At 41.1% G+C, this 17,795-nt stretch overlaps 1 protein-coding gene and 1 pseudogene across 3 annotated transcripts in view; one reads left to right on the top strand and one right to left on the bottom strand.

The window, feature by feature from the left end:
• Nucleotides 1-17,795, bottom strand: part of Galphaq (G protein alpha q subunit) — a 191,281-nt gene that overhangs the window by 64,372 nt on the left and 109,114 nt on the right. The gene's annotated exons all lie outside the window — the stretch shown is intronic.
• Nucleotides 2,436-2,554, top strand: LOC145393582 (5S ribosomal RNA; annotated as a pseudogene).

Below are 17,795 nucleotides of genomic sequence, written 5' to 3' on the forward strand. Positions count from 1 at the left end.
ATATATTCATCTTATTCTTGTTGCCTCACCTCCTCCCACCTTCAATCTCACTCCCATACACACTTTCCACTTGCCTATCTAAGCAGCAGGTGGGGTGTTATCATACTGGTGGAGTAATATTGGCACTTTTTTTTAATCAAGAAAGAAAGGAGAGAAACACTCACACACACACACACACACACACACACACACACACACACACACACACACACACGGAGTCATCAGATGTAGACGTCCGACATCGGCACTCTGTACCAAAACAACACGGCCAGTGGCATTGCCTAAATTAGTATCTTTGAATGAGTCAAGCTCTGTACCAGGTTAGACTAAATGATTTTCATTATTAAAAGGAAAAAAAAAAATAAGTTTAAACAAGACTGGTTCAAACAACAAAGAACCACGAGGAAAAAAAATGCACTGAGTCAGCTGGGTTTGTTTAGACTACAGCAACACGGGAGAAGTGTACATACTCTGTAAGTACATACTCTGTTCATTTAGTATTACAAAATGGATACATACTTCAGTAAAACAAATTTGGAAAAGAAAAGGGATAAAAGTAAAAAGCAAAATGATGATTTCTACCAAGAACTGGTTGAAGTGGAGACTCACAATAGACTGGTTGAACGTGTACACAAACTAGAAATGGCTTTCAAAAGTGAAATTGATGAAATAAAGAGGCAAATGAACTTGCAAAAGGAAGAGATAGAAAAACTAGGAAGGGAGGCCAATAAGAAAGACACAACCATCAGTGAACTAACAGTGGAATTGAGTACGCTTAGGAAGAAAGTGAGTGAAATGGCAAGTACAGTAGTCAATCACGAGAGTGTTATGGAAGAGTTCAAAAATGACACAGAGACAATTAGGCAAGCAAGCAGTCTTATGGACCAGAGCAGTGATATTGAGGAGAAGATAACACAGGTGAATGAAGCTGTGCAAAGCTACAAAAATGATGTAGAAACCACGTATGCTGAAATGGTGAAAGTAAAGAAAGACTTAGAAACAAGGATGGAGGAAAAAAGCATTAAAAAGGAAGTGAAAAGAATAATCCAAAACAATTCAAAGTTAGTCAGAGATTCAGTAGAGATAAACAAATCAATAGTAATCACTGGTATAGAAGAGGAAGAAGTTAAAAACAAGATCACAAGAGACAAAAAGGAGATGGCAAATGTAATGAGCTTACTGAAAGAAGTATCAGAGGAAATCTGTAGTAAAGACATAGAGGAACACAAAAGGTTAGGGAAATATGAGAAAAGCAAGACAAGACCTCTAAAGGTGACTTTCCAGAGTGTAAACACTGTGGAAGAGATACTAAAAAATGCAAAGAATCTTAAGGAAAAAGAGGAGTTCAAAAATGTATGGATAAAAAGATGCCTAACACAAGAGGAACTGGAATTACTGAAAGAGAAAAGGGAGGAAGCAAAAACAAAAAATGAGGGAAGATCAGAAGAGGAGAAGAAGAAATTTTTTTACAAAGCAATAGGATTGCAGATACGAAAGTGGTACACAAACAGGATGGAAGAAAAAGGAGGAAGGTAATAGAACCATGTCATGACAAGTAAATAAACAAGATGATAAAGTTGATGTACTCAAATGTGGATGGAATGGTATCTAAATTACTAGAGATGAATGATTATGTCAGAGAAAATGAACCACAAATAATATGCCTAACTGAAACAAAATTAACACCAAGGATATCCAATGACATACTAAACTTAGAGGAATACAATATATGGAGAAGAGACAGAAATTTAAAAAAAGGAGGAGGAATTATAATATTAACTAAGAAAAATCTAAAAGTCAAGGAAATAAAACTAGATATACCATCACAAGTAGAACTGATTGCAGTAGAGATCGACACATCTGAAGGTAAAGTAATTGTAGCCAATTTGTACATGACACCCAGATCAAACACATGGAAAAGAGACGAATATGAGGACCTGGCAGAGAGTACAATTCAGAGTATAAGATCATTGCTACATAAAATGGAAGAGAAATTGGAAAGAATTATACTAACTGGGGACTTCAATACAAATATAAATTGGAATACTCTAGATATAAATAGCCAAGAAAGCTGTTGGGACCAAAAGCTCCTGGATCTCGTACAAGAGTTTTTCTTAACGCAACATGTGAGGGAAACCACCAGAAAAAGAGGACTTGATGTACCTTCAGTGCTAGATCTAATATTTACTAGGCAAGAAAATGATATTGACAGTTTAATATATCACCCTTCACTCGGCAAAAGCGATCATGCAGTACTAAATTATAACTTCAGGATAGCATATGACATAGTAAACAGCAATGAGTTACAAAAAGAGCCTAAACTATAAAAAGGGAAATTATCAAGACCTAAAGAAGTATTTCTTAGAAGCTGATTGGGAAAATGAGCTTAGAGGACAAGATTTAAATGCTGTATATAAAAAATTTTGTGAATTTTATGAAATAGGAGTACCACGTTGAGTACACCGCTTCCCGTCCGATCAGCGAAGTTAAGTAACGTTGGGTCTGGTTAGTACTTGGATGGGTGACCGCCTGGGAACACCAGATGCTGTTGGCATTCCTACGTGTCAAGTGGGGTTGGTGGAGGATTGGTGCCCCTCCCTGTAAAACAATTAACTCTAGGCCCTTGGCCGCCCCGTTTGGGATAGATGGCGTCTGGCAATGAATGAATGAATGAGTCCAGAAGTACATCCCACGGCACAAAGAAGCAGATAAGAAAATACAGAAATGGTTCAATACAGAATGTAAAAAATCAAAAGAAAGAAGAGATTTGTTGTGGAATAGATACAGAAGACACAATAGTGAAAGGGCGTATAATAATTACAAACAGGCAAGAAACGACTATACAAGAATAAGGAGGGAAGCCCAAAAACAGTTTCAGAAGGATATAATAAATAAAAGTAGTGATCAACCAAAGCTGTTTTACAGCTACATCAGAAGCAAAACCAAAGTAAAAGATATAATACAATCCATTACGGACGAGGGAATCACTTATACACAAGAGAAAGATATTTGTGAAGCACTAAATAAGAATTTCCAATTAGTTTTTACAGAAGAAAAAAGTTTTGAGAGGGACTATGTGGAACACGCATGTCCACACATACTACCAGATATACAAATAGCAGAAAAAGTAATACCGGAGGAGTTAAGTAGATTAGACAGAGGAAAAGCAAGTGGTCCTGATGAAATTTCATGTTGGGTATTAAGAGAATGTGCAAAGGAGTTAAGTAAACCATTATTTTTAATTTTCAAGAAATCCTTGAGTCAAGGTAAACTACCTGATATTTGGAAAAATGCAAATATTGTCCCCTTATTCAAGAAAGGAAATAGACAAAATCCACTCAACTACCGACCAGTATCACTGACCAGTGTTGTAAGCAAGGTATTAGAAAAACTTATAAGAAAAGCTTGGGTAAATCATCTAGAAGAACACAGTATGATAACAGAAAGACACTTTGGTTTCAGAAAAGGAAAATCATGTGTTACTAATCTGTTGAGCTACTATGACAGAGTAACAAACACAGTACAGGAAAGAGAAGGATGGGTGGACAGTATCTATTTAGATTTCAAGAAGGCTTTTGACACAGTACCACACCAAAGTCTTTTATGGAAACTGTACCATCAACGAGGAATTCGAGGCAAACTGTTTTGTTGGATGCAAGACTTTCTCATAAAAAGAGAAATGTGGACAGTACTAAGAGGAAACTACTCATCATGGAAAGAAGTGACTAGTGGAGTAACACAGGGTTCAGTGCTGGCACCAATCATGTTTTTAGTGTATATAAATGATATAAAAAGTAACACTGGAAATGAGAGCTATCTGAATATGTTTGCAGATGATGCAAAAATACAAAGGAGAATTACTAACAGAGACTCTTGTAAAGAGCTATAAGAAGAATTAAATAAACTTCATGAATGGAGTAGTACATGGCAAATGGAATTCAATGTGGACAAGTGTCATGTAATCAAGTTTGATAAAAGTGGAAAAAGACCTGATTGGGATTATAAGTTAGGAAATAAAACTCTATACACATCAGAACGAGAGAAAGACCTAGGTGTGATTATCAATAACAGACTATCTCCGGCTGACCACATCAGCGAGAAGGTACGGAACATGTATACACTGCTTGCAAATATGAGAATAGCATTCACATACATAAATGAAGACATGCTAAGAAGGATAATAACATCATTCATTAGACCAACCCTGGAATATGCATCAGTAGTCTGGAGTCCTCATCTCAAAAAGCATATAGACAAGATTGAAAAAGTTCAAAGGGCCGCTACAAGATGGATACCAAGCTTAAGGGACCTAACCTACGAAGAAAGACTAAATAAACTGAATCTACCAACACTACAGGAGAGAAGGAAAAGAGGTGACATGATAATGCTATATAAGTGCATATCAGGAAAGGAGAAAATAGACATAAATGATTACTTAACATATGGAGAAGCATCAGCAAGAGGACACTGCAAAAAACTGCATAAGAAGAGAGGTGATAAAGACATAAGGAAATTCAGTTTCCCAAACAGAGCAATTGATCAATGGAATGCACTACCGAATGAAATAGTGTGTGTCAAAACAATTCACAAATTTAAGGATATGTACAATAAATATGGTTTAAGACACGGGACAGTACGAGCTTGACTCATTCCTGTAAAGATACAATTAGGTAAGAACACACACACACACACACACACACACACACACACACACACACACATACACACACTTTCCAAATGCTTTCTCCGAATACCATATTGATAGTAATCCTTATGAAGCCTGGCTTCATTTAAAATCATTTTTGAGTTTATTATTTTGCATATTGTTGAATGATGAAGAAATACGAGGCATTCCAAAGACTGAAAATGATACTGAGAAATAAGTTTTTGTGCAGCATCTGGACAGCCTACTTGAATTAAACCCACATACCCTATGCATACTACGGATTCTATACTGTAACTTTCTCCATTAAACAGTTACCTGATAACTGGAAACATATAGATTTATTGGCCTTTCTCCAAGGTTGGCTAATACCAGCATAACTGGTGGGGCAATAATTGCATCAGTTTAATAAATTTCTTCCAGTAGGAGCTAAATTAAGTGCTGATGAATGAGTATTACTAATTTGTAAACTTGTATACGTATGGAGAGGACAGTTATATTGAAGATGACTCAACAAGACAATCGCTGCATTAGAAGAGAAGTCAGATGAGGCATTGCTTGTGCCAGTAGCAGTTTTTCAGGTCTAAAGCCAAGATGATGGAGGTGAAACCAGTAACACAGAGTAACAGGATCAAATGAGAGTGAAAACTGTATGGTGGCCACAAAGATAGATCTATCTATCTATCTATCTATTGCCAGACGCCTCAATCCCATTTGGGGTGGCCACAAACAAATCGCCTCCACGTCGTCCTGTCCCCCGCCATTTCACTGCCCTGCTCCCAACTCACACCTCCCTCTCTCATATACCTCTTCATCCCATCCCTCCATCTCATCCTCGGCCTCCCCCTCCCTCTTCCCCCCTCCACCTCACTCACATACACTCTCTTCGTAAGTCTTTCACCCTCCATCCTCTCCACATGGCCACAAAGATATGGAGCTAAATTAAGGGGACTGTATGTTGATAGTATTCAATTACAGCAAGTGCCAGACACCTGAACACTACATAGGGTGGATCATGAAGTGGACCTATGAAGATGACAAGTACATGGTGAAATACTATTGAATTGAAGAGACAAATAAAGACAATGGTCTCTTACATTTAAGGAGTCAAGACCACTAACGCACTGACAAAAAATGTATTGTGAGAAAATTGAGGGCGTATTCTTTTGGTAAGAGTGGGAAAGTGTTATTTAAGAATGACTGGGTTACTGATAATTCAGTGGGGGGGGGGGGAATCATGTGCTGATTATAGTTAGTGAAAGTTTTTAATTTTTAAGGAAAAGGCTGATTTAAAACAATGAAGCTGTAATGTTTCTATCTAGTGTATTTCTTACTATATTTACAAATATAAGTTATGCGATTTATGGTACTAGAAAACATACCAGTACAGTTTGTTTTCTATGTGTAAAAATCACTTGCATCCATTGTTTTTTTTTTTCTCCTCATTCGTGTAGAAAGAAAAGTTTTCTAATGCTTGTAACATGAAATGAGACTAGTTTCCTTTTTTTTCTTTCTCTCTCTCTTTAAGACTTTATCAAAGATTATAAATTACCGGAATGTAGTGCTTGAAATTATGTGCTTTGCTAGAATATCTACAAAATTTTGCATAACAATTCTTTCATATGCTGTTGTACTTAATGCAAAATAAAAAAAAATAAAAAAAATATAAATCTGCATACCGATACCACCCCATTCGTAGGATATCAGCAAGGGCTTTCAAATACACTGATCCCTCGATTATCTGACCTGATGGAGCCATCGGTATGTTCGGATACGGATGAAGTCTGGATAAAGAACAATACCCTAAGTATATGTAAAGCACCCCTCCTAATTGTGGCAGTGCTCTTCGGTCTTTCAGTTATTTGTACATCAAAACACACATGGGAATTTCCAATGTAATGCTGGACACTTAGAAAACACTGATAAACAACAAAAATCCAAAAATAATATAAATGAGGAAGATGATGGTTGCAAACAGAATTGTAAAAAAGTACAGAACTTACCAGTGAACGGCAGACAGGCATCACAACCCGCTAGCCTCTAGCTCAGGGGTCGGCAACCCTAGGAACGCGTGCCAGACTTGGCACGTGAAGTGCTATACTATGGCACTCAACGTGATCCAGTGTAACAAAGAAAATATTGAAAATGCAAAGAGAAAGAGAAAGAGAGAGAGAGAGAGAGAGAGAGACAGACAGAGGTGGGCACATCCTTTCTTACTAAATCAATTAACACTGTCGCTACAGTGTTAAAAAATCTTACCTGACACGCAAAGTGGCGAAAAAATTGGCATTAATTATAAATTGGCAAACCATGTTCAAAAGGTTGCCGACCCCTGCTCTAGCTGATGTGCAGTAATCCTGTGTGGTCTAGTGGCTAACACAAAAATCACTTATTAACCCTATCCCGTAAAGGGAGGATGGTAAATTCTGGCTGTGTGCGTAACTCTCGCTCGAGAGCTTTCAGAACAGTTGTGGAGAGGTATTTTACTTCTAACGCTCGAAGGAAAGTTATTATTCATCATAGAAAAGCCACTTTGGTCTCATGGTCTCATTTTGAAGATGAAGAGTTTTGCTCTGTCGTACACTGCCCCAAAAGACAATATACACAAAATAAAATGCAATAAAAGGAAGCAGAAGTTAGCTGATATGCTAGAGTTTTACACTGTCCTTAAAAAAAAAAAAAAAAAAAAAAAAAAAAAAAAAAAAAACTATTCAAGAAGTAATAATATTTTTTGCTTCAATACATAGCAGAATAAATTTCCTTTCCAATAATGCATTATTTGTTGTATTTTCATAAATAATAACGCCACATATATATATATATATATATATGCAAGAAAAAGGAGCATAAGTGTTCGGTGGGAGGTCAAGAATTGTACACCCTACCTGTAAGGAACCTCACGCCACACTGATCCGACCAAACCAAGTGAGCACGCACGCACCACCTGTGGCAGGCTTAGCTCTGCCCACTTTTGCCCGTCATCCAACAAAAATGATGACTCCCTAAATATTTCTTTAGAGATTACATCGGATGACGGGCAAAGTCGTCATACTGACATCAGAGGTTGACAAATGCATGATGACCCAGGTCGTCATTGGTATGTCTATGGGTTAAATGTCAAACACCTCCTCCTCCTCCTCCATCTGCTGGAGCTGGGTGATGAGTAGGGACGTGTGGCAAGGTGATGGAGGCCTGCCCACCTCTGAAGACTCTAGCCACAAGCTCACATCTAACAGCGACTCAGTGACTGTCAATGTGCTCGGTTGTGGGTCTCAGAGTAAAGACGCGATGAAGTGGTGATGGGGAGAACAAGTTGGTATGCCTGGGGGTGGCAGGCTTGAAAAAGAAGTCAATCTTGGACTGACAACAGGTGCGATGACTCTGAGAGAGGATGACAGTGTCCCTGACTGTTTGAAGATCCATCACCAGCTTCAGTGGCACCAACTCCCTGTCCTGTTCAGGTGCTCGGCATATTCAAGCACCTGCTCTATGCCGGCACATAGTGCACCAAGACAAGGGAGTGACTGAGTGGCGGGGTGCTCAGAGTCAAGGCCGTGCATAGACGAAGGTGGAAATCGTCTGTATCAAATCCCTTAAAGTTTTGTGGGGCCTCATATCTCTGAAGGAGATGAGACCAACCACTTTCGAGGGTTTTGATGGAGACTTCCTTCCAAGTATTTGCCCAGTTGTGCACCAAAGAGCTGATGTTGTAACTGCAAAGATTTAGTCTGCTCCCCATGTGTGTTGACGCCCTGCTTGTCTTCAAGCACCACCACCACCTCATTGAGGAACCTCTGATGGTACAGTCTCTTCGTTGCCATGATAATACCTTGATCTGTTGGTTGAATAAGAGAAGCTGCATTAGGTGGCAGAAACATGCACCTGATACGACCATTATCAGCAACCAATTCTCTAGGACAGCTAAGCAGGGGCACTGTCGAGGATCAGCAATGCCTTCACCTGGGGATAAGGGATACCAAGTTCCTCTATTTGATAACGGACAACCTACCTGGCAAAGTGTCTGTGGAACTAATCTCTGGAGATCTTTGCGGTAAACCAGGCCTTCACAGAATGGCACCACACAACAGGATTGGCTACTCATCAATCAATAGAGACAACGTGGCTGTTTCGCATGTACATCAATAACAGGCTTGTGGCGGTGTATCCCATTAACATATGCACAGCACAAAACCTAGACATGCTGTTTGGACAACTTCCGACCAGGCACAGTCTTCTCCCTCTCATCTGTCAGGGTGTTGGTGGGTAAGGAGCAATAGAAGAGGTCAGTTTCGAAAGCACTGTACACCTGACCGAGAGTGAGGCCCCTTGTCCCCAATCAAGCACTGCACTTTCTGGAGAAAGGGCTCAACATTCTCCGCTGCCATGTCCAAAGCCTAGCCATGTGCCTTACAGTTAGTTAGGTCTTGTTGAAGTTTGAACCGGAAGAGCCATCCTTCAAGAGCCTTGAAGTCGTGCACATTGTGTAGGCATGCAAACTTCTCAGCTGCCACCTTCAATTCGGTCCCACACACGAGAATGTCAGCACCAGGTTGTTGGTGCAGCCAAACCAAAGTCAAATGGTCAATGGCGACATGGCGGGGCAGAGGCATAACCTTCCCGTCGCCCTTCCGAGTGACATCGTCGTAGTCATGTCTGTACTGAGTCGGCTTGGGCCGTGATTTCTTGATATCAAAGGTGAACAGGCCAGATCATATTCCCGCAGAAAGCATGAAATAGTCCAGCTCTACCTTGCTCAATATCTCACACTTCTTCTCCAGAGTCAAAACCTTCCTCATTCGTTTCTCAGGTGGTGGTTGAGCCATCATCACACACAAGAGAATGCCACAGAAGAAAATCAAGGCCTGAAGTAGGTGGGAAACCACCACAAATGCAACAATGGAAGCTGCCATGGTTACAACTCGGCCAAGCACATCCACACTCAAGAGACTAGTAGGAACTGAGGTGCGGTGCAGCCATCTAAACACTGTGTTGCCAACCTCTACCTATGCTTGGCTATGAGCATACAAGTAAGAAATGACAAATTGACCTATGAGCACAAGGGGTCACTTTCACTTGGCCAGGAAAATGCAGCCATGTGGCAACAACACTGGATACACCATACATCATGGCATCAGGGAGCGCCCAAGTGATCCAGCTGGCCAGGCAGCGTTGACCATTCAGTAGGGTGGCAGACGGCCGCACGTGCTCAGGTGCGTCCGAGTGATCTGGGAGGCCGGGGGACTTTGACCATTTGGTGAGGAAGCAAAAAGCCACTTTTACTCAGCTGGTGGGTTGCAGTCTATTACCTGCACGCATACGGGAGTGTCTGAGTGATCCAGTCAGCCAGGTAATTTGACCTTTTATTAGGGAGGGAGACATCCGTGCATGACCGGAGCATCTGAGTGATCCGGGAAGCCGAAGGAATCTGACCAATCGGTGTGGAGGAAGAGCCATTTTTGCTCAGCTGGTGAGTTGCAATCTGTTACCTGCACACATCTTGGAGCATCTGAGTGATCCAGGTGGCTGGGGGACTTTGACCATTTGGTAAGAAGGCAGATGGCCATTTTTGCTCAGCTGGTGGGTTGCGGTCTATTACTTGCGCATGGCCAGAGAAGTCAGCCGGCTGCCTAACTGATTTGTTAAAAATCTGATATGCTGCTCAACTGGCCATGTTGGAAATTTTATGTTCAGATAGGGACAAAGAAATTTGAATACTGACATAACTGAGCCATGGCCTAACGTTCGGATACAGAACATCTGGATAATCAAGGGGTTGCTGCATTGCCCAAAATTAATTTTAATTTCACAAGGAAAGTTTTAGAGCATACAACTTTATAGCATGTAGTTTCCATATACGCCTTTCCTACCACAGAGATGTTTATTTGTAGTGCTGGCAGTATTTTTTGTTTTTTTTTACCAGTACTAACCCATCACATGGTATATGATCGTACCATCTAAGCACGTTTTTTTCTACACTTTTAATCAAAATTACTTACTGAAAAATGGACTCAGTCAGTACTGAACAAGGCTGCTCAACTTATTTTTAGGTTTTCTCCACAGACTGCCACTCCTATATCCTCACAAATTGAGGCAGATTTCAATACGCGCAAGAACTGTCTTTCTCCAAGGACTCCTTCGACTCCATTCTTAAATTAATTGCATTGGCTTCCAATAAAATACAAGGCTGAGTTTAAACTATGTTTCATGGCCTTCTCAGGACCATTAAGTTTGGTGAACCTAAATACCTAGGTGCAATGTTATCTCCACTGCTATGTGCTAAGGAAATACTTTGCATAAAAGCATTGACTGCCTAGGGCTGTAAAGGAGTGTCCTTTTACTTTACACTTTGTTTCTCAAACAGCACAAAGACTGTTTAATAAGTTACTCATGTCTATTCAAGTAATTTACACTAGATTCTAAAATTCTGCGTGATTAAATTTGGATGACTTGATTTTCGACGGAAATCAAATATCTACCAAGTCGCAAATTTCTACAACAAACTTGCAATTTTCAATGGGTTGAGGCTGGAGTTTGGAATTCAAAACACATCTAGGGACACTTGGTTTCTGTCCACAAACAGTCTGGCTGAGTAGAACTGAAAAATTACAGCTGCCAATCAAAGCATAAACATGGGTAGTAGTAAAAGATGACCTGAAGAAGAGAAAATGGCCATTATTTGTGCTGAACTAGCTATATACAGTAAACCCTCGAGGTATGATGGCTCCTTCTGTGACAATTCAGATTTACATTATAAAAGTTAGGAACTTACGCTCTTATTGTATTTGTATTTAGGCAGAAATTTTGCCATTAGGAATTAATTAGAAACAGAAACATACGCTGCACTATTGCATATCATGTCTGCTTTTCACAAGGTCAAGGAAGCACTCTCACGTGGGTCAAGGATGCAAATGGTGGCGCTCTAGCCTCATCAAAACAACACTTTAAACCTCTTGCGCACAATAAGTTTCAGTAAGTTTTCCGGTGCCGATTTTTTCTGCGAAGCCGTCCAGCCCGGCTGCCCACGCATGGCAAATAACACGTATTCTCTCCTTATTTTCACCACCCAAACGTCAATATACTGTCATGAAACCTATATCACAAATAAAACAACATTAGGCGGCCGTGAATAAACATTTTGTTACGTCACGTTCACTTCCCAACATCACCATTCGAATGTTTTCCATCATACAGGAAAATGTTATTAGAAGTTTTGATAGAGAATTTCATCAGCTTTCTAAAGAGACAAATCCGGTTGTGATATGATTTGTAGTTTTCAAGAAAATAGCCAAAAACTGAAAGTCATTTTTGAAAAAATTTCAAGGAGCTCCAATTCAGAAATTTTCTCGCGCATTATGTTTTTATTGTATAATATTATGCAGAATTTCACCAGCTTTCTAGGGAGTTACAAATGGTTTCGATATGCCTCATAGTTTTCGAGTAAATTGACAAAAACGACTGGGAACTCACGTCTGTACATCACTTTCGTGATGTGCACATAGCATACGCAATATTCCCACCTACGTAACAACGAATTCTTATCATAGATATTAAATTATTATGTCTTGTACTTCAGTAAAATTTACTGCTCTTTATCATGGTTCTTACAGGAAATTGATACATCCAATACTTTTCGAGTAATTGGCTGACAAAGTGAGATGCTGTACTTCTTCGAGCACTTCCGACTTCACCGCTAGTGAGGAAAAAAACAAAGTCTCTTCCCCCAACCTTTCCAACAGAAAATGCTCCCAAAGGCTTATATTCTGCAAATGAACATACATAGAATTTACTGCTCTTTATCAAGGTTCTTACAGGAAGTCAATACGCTCAATAGTTTTCGAGTAATAGGACGACAAAGGTAGATTACTCTTCCTGTCGGTACTTACATTTACCGCAAGCGAAAAAAAAAAGTGTTTTCTCCCCCTTTGCCTAAAGACTATGCTCGCAAAGCTTTTTTATTTATTTATTTTTTTTTTTTTATGTACAAACTGGTAAAATATATGGTAGAATACTCATTGATAGGGTTAGGCATATGACAGAGGAGCTAGTTGGAGAAGAACAAGGGGGATTTAGGAAGGGAAAAGGGTGTGTAGATCAGATATTTGTTCTAAGATGTTTAGTGGAGAAGTATCTAGAGAAGGGAAGGAAAGTGTATGCTGCCTTCATGGACTTGGAGAAAGCTTATGACAGAATAGATAGGCAAGGTATGTGGAAGGTATTAAGAATATATGGAGTGGAGGGGAAATTGTTGAGTGCTGTGAAGAGTATGTATGAGGGAGCTAGGGCTACGATGCGAGTGGATGGTGAGCTGAGTGAGTTCTTTGATCTCAATGTGGGACTGAAACAGGGTTGTGTGATGTCTCCATGGCTGTTTAATATATATATGGATGGGGTTGTAAAGGAGGTGCAGGGTAGGGCAGTGGATGTGAGGGTGGCTCTAATGAATGAGGGTGAGATTTGGAAGCTTCCGGTGTTGCTGTTTGCTGATGATACAGTACTGTTGAGTGAAGATGAATGGGAGTTGCAAGGTTTGGTGAATGAATTTGGGACAGTGTGTAGGAGGAGGAATCTGAAAGTTAATGTAAACAAAAGTAAAGTTATGGTGTTTGAGAGGAATGAAGTCAGTGTGTGCAGTGAGGTTGGATGGTGGGGATATGGAGAATGTGAGTGCATTCAAGTACTTGGGTAGTGTGATGAGTAAGGATGGAACTTTGGGGGATGAAGTGCGTGAAAGGGTACAGCAGGGAAGGAAGGTTGTTCGTACACTGAAAGCAGTGATGAGAAATAGGGAGGTGAGTATGGAAGTTAAGAAGTCACTGCAGGATAGTATTGTGATCCCTACCCTGACGTATGGAAGCGAGGCATGGACCTTGCAAGAGGGGAACAAGTCAAGAATGAGGGCAGTGGAAATGAGTTACTTGAGAGGAGCATGTGGAGTGACGTGGAGGGACAGGTTGACGAATGAAGAAGTGAAGGAACGCTGTGGGGTGGATGTGGACGTGGTTGAGAAGATTAGGAGAAGTACACTGAGGTGGTTTGGACATGTGAAGAGAATGGAGAATGAAAGACTGACTAAGAGGGTGTATGTAGGTGAGGTGGAGGGAGGGAGAGGGAGAGGTAGACCGAGGATGAGGTGGAGAGATGGAGTTGAGAGGTATATGAGGGAAGGGGGGGTGAGTTGGGGGGAGGGTAGTCAAATGGTGGGTGACACAGCAACTTGGAGGCGTTTTGTCTGCGGCCACCCTTTGCGGGATTAGGGCGTCGGGCTATAGATAGATAGACAGACTAAAATCTTTCAAGGTTGTTTTTTTATGGTTGTAACCTACTACACATGAACACTACTTTTTCCAAGTTACTACTAATGAAACTTTACTTTCTGTCATATGTGTAATATATAGGAGAAGACAGATATATGCCTGAAAATTACAGGGGTAATAATATATATATATATATATATATATAGATAGATAGATATACATAGATAGATAGATATGTATATAACTTTTTTTTATTTTATTTTTCGGGCCTCCTTCCCCTAAGTTTCACGACACACGATATACTTCCTCACACACACACACATTTATATATATATATATACAGACATATTTTCCCCTCCTTCCCCAAACGTTCCCCCAACACGATACAATATTTTCCACGAACACTCGTGGCACATATCACAAACATTTTAGAAGAGAATCATAAATTTCAACAATTGTTTTAGAAAGGTACAGTACCTGTCCACTGATGTCCGTGGTTGCCCGGCGTTGCAAGGTACGGTACCTGTCCACTGATGTCTCTCGTTCCTTGGCATCGTTATCTTTCACAGCACACCTGCCACTAAAGTACCGCTCACCTACGCTATGCACCTAAACAAACACTCATGGCACAGTTCATGTATATTTTACATAAAGTATAATTTATCACTAAATGACAGACCATGGTACAGTACCCGTTCAATGACATCCCTCGTTCCTTGGCATCGTCATCTTTCACAGCACACCTGCCACTAAAGTACCGCTCACCTATGCTACGCACCTAAACGAACACTCGCGGCACAGTTCACGTATATTTTACATAAAGTATAATTTATCACTAAATGTCAGACCAAGGTACAGTACCGGTTCAATGACGTCCATCGTTCCTAGGTGTCCCTATTCCTGAGGACCCCTGCCGCTAAGGTATTGCTAACCTACGCTATGCACTATAATTTATGCCGTCACGAAGATACGTGGCACATTTCACTTACACTTCACACAATATCACACACAAATACATGACTACCACAATGATTCCACCCTAACCTCCGCAATTATTCCCTTCCTTACTACAGTTCAACGTGACTGTGATGCAGCATCCATCGCCGGGAGAGTACGATGCAACTCTATTGTATTGGCACACACCACACTCCTTCACGAACAGCCGCATCATGTTTGACGTATACAGTATTTCACACAATTCCATATGCATTTTCACTATCAGAATCACAATAATTCCACCCCTAAACACCTCTAATTCTCCCTTCCCGACTATAAAAACTGTACGTGATGCCTGGCCCATTCCACACTATGGTTTATGGCGTCCATAATGCTAACTAGTTCCATAATTTCACCAAGCCAGCCACAATATCTTTCACACAAAATTCAGTTTAGGCATTGGCTTCATTATATACGTATTTGTAATCACGCAACAGGGCCTCGGGGAGGGCGAGAGGCGAAACCCCGCAACAGTGAACATGCATATCGCCTCTAAGCCTAACGATTGATAACGGCCACAATTCCTTTTCGTGACATATACCAATGTTCCATTGACAATATCACATACAAATATGCTCACAAATAGTGGATTATCACACTGAGTCCATAGGGGCTTCGGCTCGGGCAGGAGGGGGAGAATTAGTAGGAATTCAAAGGGACAGGACACGCGACGCAACCTCACCGCCTGGCTGCTTGGAAGAGACTGAGGTTTATCGCTACGTGCTGGGCCTCGTGAGGCAGCTCAGTGTTGCCAATGCCTTACCATAGGAAAGCGCTGCGCTCGCTACGACGCACCAAAAAATGATGCAAATTGGCCAGAAACTTAATTTTTGGCGATTTTTTTTGTGCTTAGGAACGCGATTCGCATGACTGATCATCTTAAGATCATTCCACAGGGAACGCGAATTGCGTGACTGTGCCTGAGAGGGTCAATAGCACCATTGTATATAATGCATTATATGTAAAGTAGTAAAATTAAAAACAAGTGAAATAAAGACTGTTGTTTGCAGATGATACTGTGTTGTTAAGTGAACATGAAAGGGTGCTGCAAGGCTTGGTGAATGAGTTTGGGAGTGTAAGAAATGGAATTTAAAGGTGAATGTATGGAAGAGGAAAGTTATGGTCTTCGAGAGAAGTGAAGTCAGTGAATGTACAGTGAGGTTGGATGAGCAGGAAATGGAAAATGTGAGTGGATTTAAGTACTTGGGTAGTGTGATGAGTAAGGATGGAAGTTTGAAAGGTGAAGTGCTTGAATGGGTACAACAAGGAAGAAGGGCTGCTGGTTCCTTGAAAGCAATGATAAGAAACAGGGAAGTGAGCATGGAAGTGAAAAAGTAACTACATGACAGTACCATGATAACAACTCTAATGTATGGAAGTGACCTTGCTGGAGGGACGAAAGTCAGGAGTGGGAGCAGTGGAAATGAGTTATTTAACCCCAAAAGTACTAAGCTTGTCGATCGAGCTTTCTGTGCAATTTCTTAATAGGACAAGTAATGCCCATCGTGCATCATCCACAAAAAACTGGTGGCAGCTGGCTCCATCCCAGCTGTGACGTAGATAGCTTTTAACCAATCAGAACTAAGTGTTGGACACACCGGAGGGGGTACCCAGGCCCGTACCGAGGCAGTAGGTGGTGTACCCCCACCTCCCTCTTGCCACGTCCCTCAACCCCACTACCTTGTTACTACCCTACCTCCCACCGTTCTTCCCACCACCACCACCCCTCCCACACCCTCCTCATGCATCCCCCCCTCCCATGTGGATCCCCCCATGTACCCCCCCCAGTCATCTGGGGGGAGGGTATTTCCCCTCTATGTCCCTACATTCCACTGGGGCCCTTCCTTTGTGTCTGATGGTGGTCTCCTCCCATCCCTCCATCCCCATAAACCCCCTCCTGGCCTTACCACCTCCCACCAGGTGCGAGCGGCATATTTTTTCTCTCGTTAGGGCCGTGACGGGTAACTATTATCAACTTTGATGGGCTGTAGCTCAGTAACTATCGGGTCTAGGAGGGTGGAATTTGCATTTTCAGGTGTGTAAATTCAAGCTCTATAAATTGGGCATAAAACTTTTAACCTTTGAGAAAGTAAAAAAAAAAAATAGGCCTGTTTTTGTGTCCTGGGGGGTAGTCGAAGCTGGAGAACTGCGTACCCAATGGGTTACGAGGTGAATGCAGAGTCACATGGAGAGACAGATTGACAAATGAAGATGTGAAGGAGCATTGTGGTGTGGATGTGGAAGTGATAGGATGCATTAGGAGAAAAACACTGAGGTGGTTTGGCCATGTGGAGAGGATGGAGAGTGTATGTGAGTGAGGTGGAGGGGAGGAGAGAGAGTGGGAGGCCAAGGATGAGAAGGAGGGATGGAGTGGAGAGGTACATAAGAGAGGGAGGTGTGAACTGGGAGCTGGGTAATGAAATGGTGGGAGACAGGGCGACATGGAGGTGATTTGTTTGTCGCCACCCCTTACGGGATTATGGCGTCTGGCAATAGATGGACATATAGATAGAAATAAAGAAACTAAGTGAATGGCTCTGCAGGAACCACTTGTGTGCATTCCGTGTATCTTTTCAGTTAGAAATTAAGACACCTCAGTCCTGGTCCAGCCCATGCCAAAAAAACACGAACAGTAGCGCCATACATTATATTGCACATCGCATTATTTACGAACAACATTGAAAATGAGTGTAGTAATCAAGTAAACACCTGTGCTAGTACCACCTGCATGAAGTCTGTGAATTTGCTCTTTTATGACAAAATATATTTATGTGCCATCGGACATGAACAAGGATGAATGACCCTAACCAGTGGATAATGATTGCTTTAAAAAGGCATGAAAATTTTTTAAAATCTATGTTTCACTGAAAATAACTATGCCT

The sequence above is a fragment of the Coenobita brevimanus genome, chromosome 24 (assembly GCF_032717465.1).
Source record: "Coenobita brevimanus isolate Jiangsu-jjx chromosome 24, ASM3271746v2, whole genome shotgun sequence".
Classification (NCBI taxonomy): domain Eukaryota; kingdom Metazoa; phylum Arthropoda; class Malacostraca; order Decapoda; family Coenobitidae; genus Coenobita; species Coenobita brevimanus.